Consider the following 17,579-nt stretch of genomic DNA (forward strand, 5'->3'; position numbering starts at 1 on the left):
TAATGAAAATAATAACAATATCTCCTCGTCTGTTTTCTCTTCATATTGCACTTCCTTTTCTGTTTAGTGAAGAGAGAGAAAGATATATTTTTTTTTTTTTGTATCTGCTGTATAGATCGTGCTATAATAATAAATAATAAAAATAATAGTAATAGTAATAATAACAATAATACCATCTTCGTGGAATTCACCTCGTTTTCTGTGTACTGTAGAACGAGGAGGGGAGTCTTGCGTAAACTCATTAACTTGTTTATATCCACGACCCCTGAAGGTACCGTCTTGTTAGCATACTACCGCTACTACTACTACTTATACTACTTAATACTTCTACTATTACTTCCTCGACCAGTTACACAGTACACATTAACTACACCTACACGCATGTACACATAAGTTAGACACACATACACACATACACACAGTACCTAAAAATTGAGACACGCTTGACACTTCCTATAATACAAAAATACAAACCTACACGATTTTACTACGGTACAAAATCCACACATTACACATTACACATTACACCTTCTATGACACAAACCAAGGCTACAATACACAGAACACAAGTACCCCATTTTCTACAGCACCAAGATACACACACACCATTTTCTATGAACAAATCAAGCACAAACCACAGTAAAAATATTAACACACCTTAGAACACCATTAGGACATCGATTGGAGGAGGAGGAGGAGGAGGAGAGGAGGAGACGGAGATGGAGACACTGCAACAACAAGAGGAAGAGGAGTAGACAGCACGAGAGATAGAGAAAGCCAATAACTCCCTCTATCTCTTCACTCCCTCCTCCACTTCCTTTAATATTTCCCGGAGTAATGGCTGCCGGTGGTGGAGGAGGGCCGCGGGAGTGGTGGTGATGGTGGTGGTGGGGCCGCTCGTGCTTGAGGGAGTGGTGGCCGGAGTAGCGGGAGTTAGGGCGGGAGTGAACAGCAACGTAGTGGTCGGAGTGGGAGGACACGGAGCGGGCGGAGTTGAGTGTGGAGGCGCCTGAGGTGTATCCCTTGCCGTTGAGGGAGTACCTGTGGGAGTAAGGAGTGTCAGGTGAGACTATATAAGGGAGTGGAATAAGGTATGTGAAAGTAGGTTAGGAGTTAAGGTGGAGTGAGTGTGGGAGTGAGTGTGTGAGAGTAAGGGAGTGAGTGTGAGAAGTTGAGGAGTAAATGTGGAAGGAGTGAGTGAGAAAATGAGTAAAAGAATGAATGAGTTAGAGAGAATGAGTATACATAAGAAACACGGAGAGAGAGAGAGAGAGAGAGAGAGAGAGAGAGAGAGAGAGAGAGAGAGAGAGAGAGAGAGAGAGAGAGAGAGAGAGAGAGAGAGAGAATAAATGAATGGGTATATGAGTGAGTGAGTGAGTGAGTGTGTGAGTAAGTGAGTGAGTGAGTGAGTGAGCGAGACCGGATTAAAAGATACGTGAAAATAGAGAAAGAGAATAAGTCAGAGATAGAGGCAAGAAAATATAAGAAAAGAGGAGAGACTAATGAATGGAGACTTGGAAATAAAAAGCATGAGAGAGGAGGAAAAGGTGAAAGAGAGGAAGGAAGAGAGGAGGAAAAAAAAAAGTTAAATGTAAAGGGAAGACATAAAAGAGAGAACGAAAAGGAGAATGAATGAAAGATGAAAGAGAAAATTGGAAAGGAAACGAAGACAGGGATAAGCAACAAACGAAACTGAAAAAAAGCGATAAAATGAAAAAAATAGAACAAAATAAAACAAAATTAATGGAAATTAAATATTAAACAATAAAAAAACATGAGAAAAAAGGAAATATAGTATAACACACTCTCTCTCTCTCTCTCTCTCTCTCTCTCTCTCTCTCTCTCTCTCTCTCTCTCTCTCTCTCTCTCTCTCTCTCTCTCTGGCATATGCCAAGTCCTTCCCTGTGCTTCCCTCTTTCCCTCCTCAGTGTGAAGGAATGCACCAATACTTCTCACAGACGCCTCTCCTTCACCTCCTTCACTTCCTTCACCTCCTTCCTTCATGTTCCTCCTTCACGAGAGTTCCCTGCACAAATCTTACTCATCAATCACTGCTACTTGTGTCCTTCTTACTCTTGTGTCCAATTCTCCTTCCTCCTCCTCCTCCTCCTCCTCCTCCTCCTCCTCTTCCCCCTCCTCCTCTTTCTCTTCCTCTTATTCCTCCTTCCGTTACCTTCTATCTCCTCCTTTATTTCTTCTCCACTTTTCATTGTCCTCTCTCTTTCTCTCTCTTTCTCTTCCTTCTTTCTATGGTTTATTTCTCTCTCCTTCTTCTTCTTCTTGTTTCTCTCTGTTTCTACTGTTTATTTTTCTTTCTGTGTTCTATTGTCTTCCTTCTTCTCTTCTCTACTCTCTTCCCTCTTATTTCAATGTATTTATCTATTCATTTCTTTTCTCTATTTCATTCGTTTTTCTATTACTACCACTACTACTACTGCTACTACTGCTACTACTGCTACTACTACTGTTACTACTACTACTACTACAACGGGATTTTTTTTTTCCAACACTTTGTTTTCCTTTTGTAATGTAAAAAAAACTACAACTACTACTACTATTACTATTACTACTACAACTACTACTACTACTACTACTGCTACTACTACTACTACTACTACTACTACTACTACTACTACTACTACTACTACTACTACCACCTCAGATTTCGTTCTCAAAATCGTTCTCATCCAGGTTTTCATTCTAATCTTCTCTTTCTTTCAAATTTATCACTCGCTCTTCAATTAACCACGCTCTCTCTCTCTCTCTCTCTCTCTCTCTCTCTCTCTCTCTCTCTCTCTCTCTCTCTCTCTCTCTCTCTCTCTCTCTCTCTCTCTGTCTCTCTCTCTCTTCCCCCTCGCTATCGTTTTTACTACCTTGTTGCTTCAGCCAAAGAGAGACCAAAGGGTAGATAGACGGAGAGGGAGAGGAGAGGGAGAGGGAGAGGAAGAGAGGGAGAGGGAGAGAGAGAGAGGAGGAAGGAAGAATTAAAAGCTAACAAAATAAAAATTGAGAGAAGACCAACAGAGGGAAGATAAAAAATAGAATCAATCAATAACTTTGTGTGCGTGTGTGTGTGTGTGTGTGTGTGTGTGTGTGTGTGTGTGTGTGTGTGTGTGTGTGTGTGTGTGTGTGTGTGTGTGTGTGTGTGTGTGTGTGTGTGTGTGGACACACACACACACACACACACGCACACACGCACAAAGACGAATAGGAATACTGCACAAAATTAATTACTTGGAGGAGGAGGAGGAGGAGGAGGAGGAGGAGGAGGAGGAGGAGGAGGAGGAGGAGGAGGAGGAGGAGGAGGAGGAAGAGGAGGAAGACGAGGACGAGAAGGAGGAGGAAGAAGAGGAGGAAAAAAAAGAGAGAAAGAAGAAATATAAGTGTGAGGAAAGAAATGAGAAAGACGAGGAGGAGGAGCAGGAAGAGAAGGAGGAGGAGGAAGAGGAGGAGGAGGAGAAGGAGGAGGAGGAGGAGGAGGAGGAGGAGGAGGAGGAGGAGGAGGAGGAGGAGGAGGAGGAGGAGGAGGAGGAGGAAGAAGAAGAAGAGAGAAAGAAGAAATATAAGTATGAGGAAGGAGGAGAAGGAGGAGGATAACGAGAAGGAGGAGGAGGAGGAGGAGGAAGAGGAGGAGGAGGAGGAGGAGGAAAAATTCAATAAGGGCAAGCAATAAACAATTACAAATGAAGGTTAAAAGTTACAAGAACCAATAATGAGAAGAAAAAGTTACAACGCCCAAACCAAATGACGGTGCCACAGGAAACACACGCCACTGCACCTTCAACCTGGCACTGAGAGGGGACACTGCCAAGAATAGTGCCAGAGACGGTAGGTAATGGCACGACCCTACTCTTTCCCCTTTTCTTCTGTCTAAAAATCTTATGTTTTCTTTTATTTTCTCTCTTCTCTAATTTTCTACTTTTTTTCTCCTTTTCTTCTTGTCTAAAAATCTTATGTCCTCTTTTTTTCACCTCCCTAACCTACTTTTTTTCCTCTTTTCTTGTCTAAAATTTCTGTTCTCTTTTTCTTCTCTTCCGTAATTTTCTACTTTTTCTCTCCTTTTCATCTGTCTAAAATTTCTATCTCTTCTTTCTTTTCTCTTCCCTAATCTTCTTCATGCGACCTTAATCCCATTGTACTGCAGGGTCAGCCGCTCGAGTTATCCTTCTCCATCTGCTTCTATCCATTACATCTTGTTGAACTCCTAACTTGTCCATGCCACTCCCTGTTACGTCTCTCCTTCTTATTCTTCGTCTCCCAACACTCTTTCTCCTCCCTAACCTCCGCCATCATTGCCTTCTTTTGTCTCTATCCATTGCATCATCTTCTTCAACTCCTAACTTGTTCATGTCACTCCTTGTTACGTCTCTCCATCTCTGTCTCCCAACACTCCTTCTCCTCGTAACTTCCGCCATCATTGCCTTCTTCACTGCTTCATCCTCTTCTCTCCTTTTCACGTGTCTAAATATCTCTTTCATAATCAATTCTTCTATCTCTTATGCCTCTTTCTCTTTAAACTTTCCATAATAACAGTGACACTCATTACAGCGAACAGTGCCAGTGCCAAGAAGGAAATACTAAGATATATGAGAGTAATAGCAGTGATTTGTTAGTGCCAATTAGTATCTGATGCATAGATACGCATGGTGCCAAGAGAGTAAGATGGATCAAGCTAAGCAGTACCAGATTTAATATTATGCTTAATTAATGAAGTAATAATGCTAGGAAAATTAAATATCCTATGAAGGTGTTAATAATAATAGAATATAATAAACAAATAATAAATAACAGCACTTCAGGAGATAGTGCCACGCAAGACATCTCAGGACAGTGCCACACGCAAGATAAAAAAAAAATGTCCTTCGAAAAAAACATAATGAAAAAATGTGAGCACTAGAGATATAAACAGTGCCACGAAAGACGTCTCAAACATATCAAGGTAAAAAAAAATATGTTCTTTGATAAAAAAATGATGAAAAAAAAAATTGAGCACTAAATATATGAATAGTGCCAGTAAAGACATCTCAGGACAGTGCCAGACGCAAGATAGTGATGAACAATACAATAACATTACTTAGAACATTCAATAACTACCAAAAAGTGAATAAGATATAGAAATTCATAGCAGCTTCTTTATAATCAATGCCACGAGCCACGTCCGAGACAGTGCCAAGTTTAAGACAGTGAGGGTCCGTGTGGCACTCCCAACATGGCGTCGTGTAGTATCAGAGGAGCGGTGCCACAACCCAGGCACCGCCACACTAAATAACTTAGTCCCCCGAACAGCCTTACCGCGAGGAAAGTGCCACTCCCTCTCTCCTCTCCCCTCTCTCTCCATCCCCTTCTCCTCTCCTCTCTCTCTCTCTCTCTCTCTCTCTCTCTCTCTCTCTCTCTCTCTCTCTCTCTCCGCCTTACCTAATTCCTCCCCTCTCCCAATCTTTCTCCAGCCTCTCCTCTCCTCCTCTCTTTCCTTTCCATCTTCTCTTCGTCAATAATTCTTCTCTTCCCTCATTTTCCTGGTCACTTCCTTTATCTCCTCACTTTCCTTCCTTCCTTCCTTTCTTCCTTCCTTCCTTTGTATCTCCTCTCCTTTCTTCTCTCATTTTCTCAACCTTATTTTTCCTTCTCTCTTTCCTTCCTTTCTTCCTTCTTATCGCCTCTCCTCTTCTCTCTCTCTCTCTCTCTCTCTCTCTCTCTCTCTCTCTCTCTCTCTCTCTCTCTCTCTCAACCACCTTTCCTCTCCTCTCCTTGTATTTTTTATCTTATTTTCTTCATTAACTCCTTTTTATCTTCCTTTATCAACCATTTCTCCTCTCTCTTTTATATCTATTTGTTCCATTTTTTCTTTTCTACTTCCTCTCCATCATTCTCCTTCGTTCTCTCCGTTCTCCTTTCGTTTTTCCTCCTCCCTTCTCCATAAACGCTTTCCTCCTCTCCTCTCCCTCTCCTCTTCTTTATCCCTCAAACCCTCTCTCCTCTAAATCTTTCAAGTTTCTCTCCTTTCTCCTTTTCTTATCACTTCTCTCCCTTACTTCTCTTTCTACCTTCTTTCTCTTCCATCATTTCTCTACACCTGATTCCCTCTCCCTCCAATTCCCTCTCTTCCCTCACTTTTCCCTTACTAAGCCTCTCCCTCATCCCTCTTATCTCTCTCCCTTTCTTCTCCCTCTGATAATAATACTCTCCCTTCTCCAATTGTCTTTCTTTCTCCTCTCTTTCTCTTTGCTATTTCCTATCTTCTATTTCATTTTCTTTCATTTGGTTTACTTTTCTCTTCTATTTTCTTTGTTTCTATCTATTATTCATTATTCCTCATCTTTCTAACTTTTCTCCTCTCTCTTTTCCATTTTTTTTTCTTCTATTCCTTATTCTCTTCTTCTTCTTCTTCTTCTAGATTTTGATCATTTTTATTCTCCTTTTGTCTATCTTCTTCCTCTTCTTCTTCTTCTTCCAGTGTTTCTCCAATCCTCTCCCTTCTCTATCTCTTTTTCTATTTTTTTTCTTTATTTTCTCTTATATTCATCTTCTATGTGTTAATTTCTCTCTCTCTCTCTCTCTCTCTCTCTCTCTCTCTCTCTCTCTCTCTCTCTCTCTCTCTCTCTCTCTCTCTCTCTGGTTCCTCTTTAATCTTTTTCTTCCTTCCCCTTTCATGTTTTCCATCTCTTTCTCTCCTCTTCTCTTCTGCTTTTTCATTCCTTCTTTCTCTTTTCCCTTCTCCACCTCCACCTCCTCCTCCTCCTTCTCCTTCTCCTCCTCCTCCTCCTCTCATTTTCTTCTCGTCATCCTCCTTCCCATCTCCTCCATTTACCTTTACCTACTTCCCTCTTCCCTTCCATCCTCTTCTTCCACCTCTTCTTCTTTAATTCCTTCTCTTCCTCCTTTCCACTTTCACTCCTAATCCTCCATCCACTCTTTCCTTCTCCACCTCTAGCTTTATACTCCATCTTTCCCGTCTCTCTTGCCCTCTTCCTCCTCCTCCTCCTCCTCCTCCTCCTGGCGTCACAGCAACCCGGGCCGCGCATTCGAATATTTCACGAGGCTCACCCCCCCCCTGACCTACCCCCATAACCTCCCCTCCAACCCCTGGCCTTCTCTCCCTGGCCTGCTTCGGAAGAGGGGAGAGGGGAGAGGGGAGAGGAGGGAAAGGTAAGGGAGAACAGGAATGAATGAAAGAAGTGAAGGAGAAAAGAGAGAGAGAGAGAGAGAGAGAGAGAGAGAGAGAGAGAGAGAGAGAGAGAGAGAGAGAGAGAGAGAGAGAGAGAGAGAGCTCCGTGACACAGACCCAAAGCCAGACGAATAACTGAAGAGAGAGAGAGAGAGAGAGAGAGAGAGAGAGAGAGAGAGAGAGAGAGAGAGAGAGAGAGAGAGAGAGAGAGAGAACATTGGAAAGAGAAGTGAAAGAAGGAGGAATGGAGAAAATAGAAAAAAAAATATGATGAAAGAAAGAGAAGACAAAAGGAAGCAAAATAAATGAGAAGGAAAAAAGAGATTGAAGAATAAAAGAATAAGGAAAATAGAGAATAAGAAAGAGAAAAGACAAAGAGGAGAACGAAAAGAGAATAAGAGAAATGTAACAAGGGTAACTAAAGGAGAGACGAGCGAAAACTGAAGAGGAGGGAATGGAGGAGGAGGAGGAGGAGGAGGAGGAGGAGGAGGAGGAGGAGGAGGAGGAGGAGTAAGAGGATGAGGAGCTGGAGGAGGAAAGATGAACGAGGAGAGAATGGAGATAAAACAGCAGAAGAAGATGAAGGAGAAGGAAAGAAATATTAGTAAGAAGGAAGATGATGAGAAAGGAAGAGGAGGAGGAAAGGAAGAAGGCAAAGGAAGAGGACGAATAAGAAGGAAGAGGAGGAGGAAGAGGAAATGAAAGAAAGAGAACAAGAGAAGGAATGAAGGAACAAAAGAATATGGAAAAGAAAAGAAAGTAAGAAAAGAAGGAAGAGAAATGAAGAGGAAGAAGAGAAAGAACACGAGAGTGAATGAAGAGAGAGAGAGAGAGAGAGAGAGAGAGAGAGAGAGAGAGAGAGAGAGAGAGAGAGAGAGAGAGAGAGAGAGAGAGAGAGAGAGAGAGAGAGAGAGAGAGAGAGAGAGAGAGAGAGAGAGAGAGAGAGAGAGAGAGCCAACCTGTGACCCTTGCCAGAATACAAAATGAAGAGGAGGACGAGGACGACGACGAGGATGAGGAGGAGGAGGAAGAAGAGGAAGAGGAGGAGGAAGAGTGAGAAGAGAGGAGGTGAGGAGAGGACAAGAGAAGAGAGAAGAGGAAAAAGAGAAGAAAAGTGAAAGAAACAAGAACAGAGAAGCAAGAAAACAGGAAGAGAGAGAGAGAGAGAGAGAGAGAGAGAGAGAGAGAGAGAGAGAGAGAGAGAGTAATACTTAAATACAAAGAATGACTTAGTGACCTTGAATGACCTTGAATGACCTTAATAGTGACCTTAATAGTGACCTAAGATGACCTAATCCCTATACAAAGACATAGTGACTTAGAATGACCTGGTGACGTTGAATGACCTTGAATGACCTTAACAGTGACCTTAACTCATACACAGTGACCTCAAATGACCTATAAATCCAAATGAGCTCTAAAAAGGACATAATGATCTACAATAACCTGGTGACCTAAAATGACCTGATGACCTTGAATGACCTTGGATGACCTTAATACTGACCTTGACCTATAGTGACATTAAAAGTGTAGTGTGCCCTTACATTCATTCATTTTCTTTCACGCTCTTCTGTCCCATGCTCTATTCTGCCACTCTAGAGCCATTTTTTTTTTTTTTTTTACATTTTTTTCTATAACTATTTCTTCCTACTATTCGTTTCTACGGCTTTTCTTCACAGACATAACACGTACATTCTTTTCCTCTTAATTTCCTCTTACACTTCCACATCACAGACAAATAGATACACGCACACCAATACTATTATAACGTATTGCATTATGAGAAATTGTATGTATATTGTATAAAGAACGACTTCTGTGATAGCTATCGTCACTCAAGCACCAATGACCACACCACGTTGAACTGAACACACCGCTTCTCGTCCGATCAGCGAAGTTCAGCAACGTTGGGACCAATTAGTACTTGGATGGGTGTCACTAAAGCAAGGAAGAAAAGTAGCCTCTGTTATTTACCCTTAGGTGAAGAAAAATACGCTGTTTACCCTTAGGTGAATCCATAACGCTTACCTTTCTAGCTAGGTTTGGGCAAGCAGGCACTGTGAGACACCCTGCCCGAACGTTCTTAATGGACACAGCAGAAGCATTTGCTCCTGTTTGACCGCTATGAAGAGCGGGATACTTCACAGGGTGGCCACTTACAAATGACCTGTGAATCACCCTAACCTCTATACAAAGACACAGTGACCTAGCATGACTGGGTGACCTAGAATGTCCTTCAGTGTCCTGAATGACCTTGACCCAAATACAGTGACCTCAAATGACCTGGATAATGACCTACAGTGACTTTGACCAGTATACAGTGACCTGGAATACCTTTAAAGTCACCTCCATTGTCCATTAAGAGAAAAATAAAATGACCTTGCCAGACCCTTAAATAGATATAGTGACCTTACCTGACCTGATAATAGAGTGACCTTGCCTGACCTTTAAATAGATAGGTAGAATAATCTTGCCTGACCTTTAAATAGATATAATGACCATACCTGACATGTGATTAGATAAAATGAGCTTACCTAGCCTGTGAATAGATAGAACATCCTTGCCTGATCTTTAAATTAGGTAGAATGACCTTAACTGACCTTTGAATAGATAGAATGACCTTACCTGACCTTTAAATAGATAAAATGACCTTACCCTCACCTTACCTGACACATGAATAAATAGAAAGACCTTGCCTGACATGAGAACAGAATGAATGACCTTACCAGACCTGTGAATAAAATGACCTTGCCTGACCTTTAACCTAGCATGACGTACCTGGAACCGTACTGAGAGCCGTGCCAGGAGCGATAAGGGTCGTACTCCTCAATGATGGATGGCTCTTTCTCGATGACCTCAGACTTGGTGCAGGAGCAAGGTCATGGCGGAGCACAGGAAGATGTTAATAATCATCATAATAACAAACAGCACGGCCAGCACGATGCACAGGATCCACAGCCACGGCGGGTACCACTCACACTCCGTCAGGCCAGCTGTGGGAAGGGGACACTTCAGTTCAGTTCAGTTGAGAAATGGTTTGCTTAATCCTATCAGTACTGGGACATATTTTTACCTTGAGATTCGTGTACGATTAGACCTTTTTATTGACATTAGGAAGGGTCTCTGGAGGTCAGAAGATTAATGGCCACAGTTTTCATTATTCTAATCCTTTCAGTACTGTGACACATCTTTACCTTCAGATTTATGTACAATTAGACCATTTTATTGACATTAGGAAGGGTCTCTGGAGGTCAGAAGATTAATGGCCACAGTCTTCACTATTTTAATCCTTTCAATACTGTGACACATCTTTACCTTGAGATTTGTGTACAATTAGATCATTTTATTGACATTAGCAAGGATCTATGGATGTCAGAAGATTAATGGCCACAGTCTTCACTATTTTAATCCCCCACATGAGTTTCTGAAGCTGTATAAAATCACCAAATAGTAAGAAGAATGAATATGGAAACGCCTCATGGTACCGAAGAGGTTAAAAGGTGATTTTCTATATTTTTTCTTTCAATAAGGTAAGGATGAGGTAAGAAAGAAGAGGTTAGGTGTGAGGGAGTGGACGCTGGTGATGTGAGGAAGACGAGAGAGAGGGAGATAGAGTAATGTCAAACCCCTTCAGAGAAATAACGCGTTTCATATTCATTCTGCTTACTATTTGATGATTTTATACTGCTTGGGAAACTTATGTGGGGATTACAATAGGGAAGACTTTGGCCATTAATCTTCTGACCTCCCTAAACCCTCCCTAATGTAAACTAAATCGTCCATCTTATCATATCCAAAATAAATGAAAAAATGCGTGATGCGAAGGGAGATGGTGATGACTTGGTGATGGTGAGGGTGAGAGAGAAGGAATAAGGAGAAAGATTATGGTGAGATGTGAGGAAGGAGAAGACTGGAGGTAGAGGAGAGAGTGAGGTGATGATGATGATGGTGAGGTGTGTAGTGGAGGGAAGTGATGATGATGTGAGAGAGACGAAAAAAATGAAAAAAAGAATAAAAGTGAGAAAATATAAGAAATAATAACAAAATAAATAAATAAAAGAATAAGAATAGTGTAACAGAATCTCTCTCTCTCCGTCTCCTCTCCTCTCTCTCTCTCTCTCTCTCTCTCTCTCTCTCTCTCTCTCTCCTTCATCACCATCATCATCTTCACCTCGCTTCACCTTGAAATGATAACCCGAGAGGAGAGAGAGAGAGAGAGAGAGAGAGAGAGAGAGAGAGAGAGAGAGAATCATTACTAACAGATTAATGTGTCTATGATAAGCCGTGTATCATAGCCACCATTAGAACACCCCGCTCTCCTTCTCTCTCCTCTCCTCTCTCTCTCTCTCTCTCTCTCTCTCTCTCTCTCTCCCTCCTCTCCTTTCCTTACTCAAAGACCGGTGAGGCGTGAGTGTGTCTTATCTCTCTCCCCTGGGCAGGTGAGTGAGAGTGGAAGAGGGAGAGGGAGAGGGAGAGGGAGAAGGAATGGGGAGAGGATGGAAGGGAGAGTGCATGAGAGGAGGGTGTGTTAAAGAGAGAGAGAGAGAGAGAGAGAGAGAGAGAGAGAGAGAGAGAGAGAGAGAGAGAGAGAGAGAGAGAGAGAGAAAATAATTGGATGGAAGAAGTAAAGATGATGCTGGAAAGAGGAGGAAGAGAAGGAAGAAGGAAGAGAAGAAGGAGGAAGAGGAGGAGGAGGAGAGGAGGAGGAGGAGGAGGAGGAGGAGGAGGAGGAGGAGGAGGAGGAGGAGGAGGAGGAGGAGGAGGAGGAAGGGTGCAAAAGTTTTGATTCTATAAATGGAAAAAGTGGAATGTAATTGGGTGTGAGAATTAGTGATAACAGGGAAGGAGGAAGAGGAAGAAGAGGAATACAACGAGGAGGAGAAGTAGGAGGAGGAGGAGGAAGAGGAGGAGGAGGAGGAGGAACGAAAGATGGAACGAAAGAAGGAAGGAAAGGAGGAAGGAAGGAAGAGAAGGAGAATTTGAGTTAGAAAAAAGGGATGAAAAGCAGAAAAATACAAAAACACAAAGAGAAATAATAAAAATAACAGGAATAATAACAAAAACAACAACAATAATAACAATAACAATAATAACAATAACAATAATAATAATAATAATAATAATAATAATAATAATAATAATAATAATAATAATAATAATAATAATAATAATAATTTTGCATGTATGAGTAAACAAAATAAATAAAAATTATAAAAACATAAATTAGATGAAAATATAAAAAAAAAACGAATTTACTCGGTCTCGCCATGACAAATAAACACGAACGAACGAAAAAAATAAGAAAAACTTTAATATTTTCACATTTTTTCGTAATAATTTTCACTTTACTTCTCAATTTCCATTAAAAAATAAGGAAAATAAACAGATCAGTAACCTCTCTCTCTCTCTCTCTCTCTCTCTCTCTCTCTCTCTCTCTCTCTCTCTCTCTCTCTCTCTCTCTCTCTCTCTCTCTCTCTCCCTGTCATGCATATACATTCAGACAAAAATACATACAGACATACAGACATACATGGCCAGACAGAGACACACAACAACAGGGCCAGCTAGACAGTGCCAATGAATATTTCTCTCTCTCTCTCTCTCTCTCTCTCTCTCTCTCTCTCTCTCTCTCTCTCTCTCTCTCTCTCTCTCTCTCTCTCTCTCTCTCTCTCTCTATTGGCATCCACTATTAAGCTCGAGGTAAATTGGGAGAGAGAGAGAGAGAGAGAGAGAGAGAGAGAGAGAGAGAGAGAGAGAGAGAGAGAGAGAGAGAGAGAGAGAGAGAGAGAGAGAGAGAGAGAGAGAGAGAGAGAGAGAGAGAGAGAGAGAGAGACGCAAATCCTGGACCCCAAAATAAAACAGAAATTCACGCAAAAAAAGGGAGAAAAAGAAAGAAAACACAAGAGATAAAAAGAAAATGAAAAACATCAAGAGAAAAATAGAAAAGGAAAATAAAAAATGTGGTCATATATTTTTCTTTCCTCTAAAAAAAATGAAGACAATTTTTTCCCCTTCAACAAGGTATCGATGTGATTTTCCTCTTCAAGTGATTTCATAGTTTTTTTTTCCTTCTTTCCTTTTCAATAAGATACAGACGTGATTTTCCTCAAGTGGTTTCATAGTTTTTTTTTCCTCATGTATAGTTTTTTTCTCCTCCATAAAATAACCTGTATTTTTTCCTATACATTTGTTTCCTCGTCATTATTTCCCTTATATATATTTTTCCCATTCATTAAAATCATCTGATACCTTTTTAATTAAACTTTCCAATACTGTGACAAACCTAACCTAACCTAACCTAACCCATCACTATCGTCATTATTAACCTCTTCAGTACTGGGACACTTTTTGACCTTGAGATTTGTGTACGATTAGATCATTTCATTGACATCAGGAAGGGTCTATGGAGGTCAGAAGATTAAAAGCCACGGTCCTAACTATTCTAATCTCCCACATAACTTTAGACCATTTTATTGACATCAGGAAGGGTCTAAGGAGGTCAGAAGATTAAAAGCCACGGTCCTAACTATTCTAATCTCCCACATAACTTTAGACCATTTTATTGACATCAGGAAGAGTCTATGGAGGTCAGAAGATTAATGGCCACGGTTATAACTATTCTAATCTCCCACATAACTTTAGACCATTTTATTGACATCAGGAAGGGTCTAAGGAGGTCAGAAGATTAAAACCCACGGTCCTCACTATTCTAATCTCCCATATAACTTTAGACCATTTTATTGACATCAGGAAGGGTCTATGGAGGTCAGAAGATTAATGGCCACGGTCCTAACTATTCTAATCTCCCACATAACTTTAGACCATTTTATTGACATCAGGAAGGGTCTATGGAGGTCAGAAGATTGATGGCCACGGTCCTCACTATTTCAATCCCCCACATAAGTTTAGACCATTTTATTGACATCAGGAAGAGTCTATGGAGGTCAGAAGATTAATGGCCACGGTTATAACTATTTTAATCTCCCACATAACTTTAGACCATTTCATTGACATCAGGAAGGGTCTAAGGAGGTCAGAAGATTAAAAGCCACGGTTATAACTATTCTAATCTCCCACATAACTTAAGACCATTTTATTGACATCAGGAAGAGTCTATGGAGGTCAGAAGATTAAAAGCCACGGTCCTAACTATTCTAATCTCCCACATAACTTTAGACCATTTTATTGACATCAGGAAGAGTCTATGGAGGTCAGAAGATTAAAAGCCACGGTCCTAACTATTCTAATCTCCCACATAACTTTAGACCATTTTATTGACATCAGGAAGAGTCTATGGAGGTCAGAAGATTAATGGCCACGGTTATAACTATTTTAATCTCCCACATAAGTTTAGACCATTTTATTGACATCAGGAAGGGTCTATGGAGGTCAGAAGATTAAAAGCCACGGTTATAACTATTTTAATCTCCCACATAAGTTTAGACCATTTTATTGACATCAGGAAGGGTCTATGGAGGTCAGAAGATTAATGGCCACGGTTATAACTATTTTAATCTCCCACATAAGTTTAGACCATTTTATTGACATCAGGAAGGGTCTATGGAGGTCAGAAGATTAATGGCCACGGTCCTCACTATTTTAATCCCTCACATATGTTTTTTAAGCTGTATAAAGTCACCAAACAGTGTGCAAAATGGATAGGGAAACGCGTTATTATACTCAAAGGTTAATGTTCCTTTCATAAGAGAATCCATTTTTTACCTCTTCGTTTATTTTGTATTAATTTCCCTACTATATATTTTTCCCTTACATTTTTCCCCTAATTACAAAACAGTTTCCCATCGCTAAAATCATCTTACATATCTCTTTTCATTTGTTACTTAAGATTAATTTCCTTCCATAACATTAATTTCCCTTACATTTACCTACATATTTCACAACCTTTACAATTTCCCCTCCATTTTTTCCTCTTATAAGCCGTGGTACAGTGGAACCATGCATGCTTTGGGGTCCGAGGGGTCTCCAAGCGCACGGGTTTGAATCCTGTCCACGGTCCGAGTGTAGGTTGGGCTTTCTCACTCGGGACAAGGGTTACCTAGCGGGTGGGCTTTGAGATAGGAGGTACCACAAAATAAAACAGAAAAGGAGAGAGAGAGAGAGAGAGAGAGAGAGAGAGAGAGAGAGAGAGAGAGAGAGAGAGAGAGCCCATAAATTCCCGTGAACAGCCCACATGGAATAAAAAATAAATAAATAAAAACATTATCTAATTTATTTCTAAGATCAAAATATTTTCCTTCTAATTTCCCTACTTGATCATCACGGCAGTATTTTCCTCCACGACTCCTCCTTGTTTTCCCTCAACAATTTTTTTTTCCCCTCTCTTCACGTGACGGAAAGTGAGTGACGGGAAGTCTTTTCATTATTTCCATCTGTCTCTTCTTTTTTTTTCCTCCGTGTTTCCTTTCCCTCCCTCGTTTTTTTTTTCCTTTTTTTTCTCTCTCTCTTCTTTTTCCGAGACAGTTTTCGAGGTTTTTGCTTTTTTTCTCTCTTTTTTCTTTGTTTTCCCTCCCCCTCCCTCCCCCCCCTTGGAGTCTAAAATTCCAGTGGTCAAGGTTACAGAATTCTTTGGGTGTCCTGGAAATAATATTCTCTCTCTCTCTCTCTCTCTCTCTCTCTCTCTCTCTCTCTCTCTCTCTCTCTCTCTCTCTCTCTCTCTCTCTCTCTCTCTCTCTCTCACTCTCTCTTTGTTCTGATTTGTTTTGCATTATAATTGTGGTGGTGGTGGTGGTGGTGGTGGTGGTGGTAGTAGTATGGTGATGGTGATGATGATGATGATGATGATGATGATGGTAGAGGTGGTAGTGGTGGTGGTGGTGATAGTAGTAGTAGTAGTAGTAGTAGTAGTAGTAGTAGTAGTAGTAGTAGTAGTAGTAGTAGTAGTAGTAGTAGTGGTAGTAGTTCCATCAAATTCAATATGACAATTCCACACACACACACACACACACACACACACACACACACACACACACACACACACACACACACACACACAAAAAGAAGGAAAAAAAGAAAAAGGTGGGAGGAAAGTCACATATTAACGACAAGATGGAAAAAAGAGAGAGAGAGAGAGAGAGAGAGAGAGAGAGAGAGAGAGTTCATTTGACTAGACAAAGAGGGAGAGAAGATAACAGCGGCAAAGGGAGATAAAAGGAGGGAAAATGAGGGAGATAGAGGTGGAATGAGAGGGAGATAGGTAGAGGAGAGAGGAAGTAAGAAGGGAGATGAGAGGAGGTGGAGGATGGTGATAAAGCGAGGAGGAAGGACGGAGATAAAAGGAAGGGAGAGGGAAGGATAGAGAAAGTGATGAACATAGAACGAAAAAAGAGGAACATTAGAGGAAGATAGGGTCTCTCTCTCTCTCTCTCTCTCTCTCTCTCTCTCTCTCTCTCTCTCTCTCTCTCTCTCTCTCTCTCTCTCTCTCTCTCTCTCTCTCTCTCTCTCTCCATGTTTATCTATCTATCTATCAATTCCTACCTTGCCAATTCACTCCTCCTCCTCCTCCTCCTCCTCCTCCTCCTTCTCCTCCTCCTCCTCCTCCTCCTCCTCCTCCTCCTCCTCCTCCTCCTCCTCCTCCTCCTCTTCCTCCTCCTCCTCAGGCCAGGGTCATCTCCTCGCCACTCCCTAAAAGGTCACACTCGCTGTCCTTTCAAAATTGATGCCCTCCTCTTCCTCCTCCTCCTCTTCTTCCTCCTCCTCCTCCTCCATGACCCCTTTACGTCACTCCTCTTCTCTCCCTCCCCTCTGAAGGCGCGCAGAAAGGTAGCTCATGCAATACCTCCCATGTGACGAGGAGGAGGAGGAGGAAGAGGAGGAGGAGGAGGAGGAAAGGAGGAGGAAACCAGAATGCCTAACTTCATATTCGTGTAAATCATTCAAAACTCTCTCTCTCTCTCTCTCTCTCTCTCTCTCTCTCTCTCTCTCTCTCTCTCTCTCTCTCTCTCTCTCTCTCTCTCTCTCTCTCTCTCTCTCTCTCTCTCTCTCTCTCTCTCTCTGTCAGGATGAAGTATAACATTTCTAATCTTCAGGTGTGAGTGATTTCTTTCTTCCCTTTCTCTTCTTCTTCTTCCTCCTCCTCCTCCTCCTCCTCCTCCTCCTCCTCCTCCTCCTCCTCCTCTTCCTCCCCTCCCTCTCTTCCTCAAAGCTCTTCCTTAACACAGGTCACTTCCCTCCGACTCCCACTTTTTCCCTCTCTATTCATGCCTCATCGTTCATCCATCTTCTCTCTCTCTCTCTCTCTCTCTCTCTCTCTCTCTCTCTCTCTCTCTCTCTCTCTCTCTGCTCACTTGTTTATTTATATATCTGTTTATCTATCTATCTATCTATCTTTCTATCTATTTATATGTTCGTTAATTTATCTTTTTTTTATCTATCTTTTTTTTTATCTATCCCATTA

The 17,579-nt window shown here is 41.4% G+C and overlaps 1 pseudogene; it reads right to left on the reverse strand.

Moving 5' to 3' along the window:
• Positions 1–694: 694 nt before the first annotated feature.
• The window catches only part of LOC123501960, a 218,466-nt pseudogene continuing 201,581 nt past the window's right edge, over positions 695–17,579 (reverse strand).

The sequence above is a fragment of the Portunus trituberculatus genome, chromosome 10 (genome assembly GCF_017591435.1).
Source record: "Portunus trituberculatus isolate SZX2019 chromosome 10, ASM1759143v1, whole genome shotgun sequence".
NCBI classification, from domain to species: domain Eukaryota; kingdom Metazoa; phylum Arthropoda; class Malacostraca; order Decapoda; family Portunidae; genus Portunus; species Portunus trituberculatus.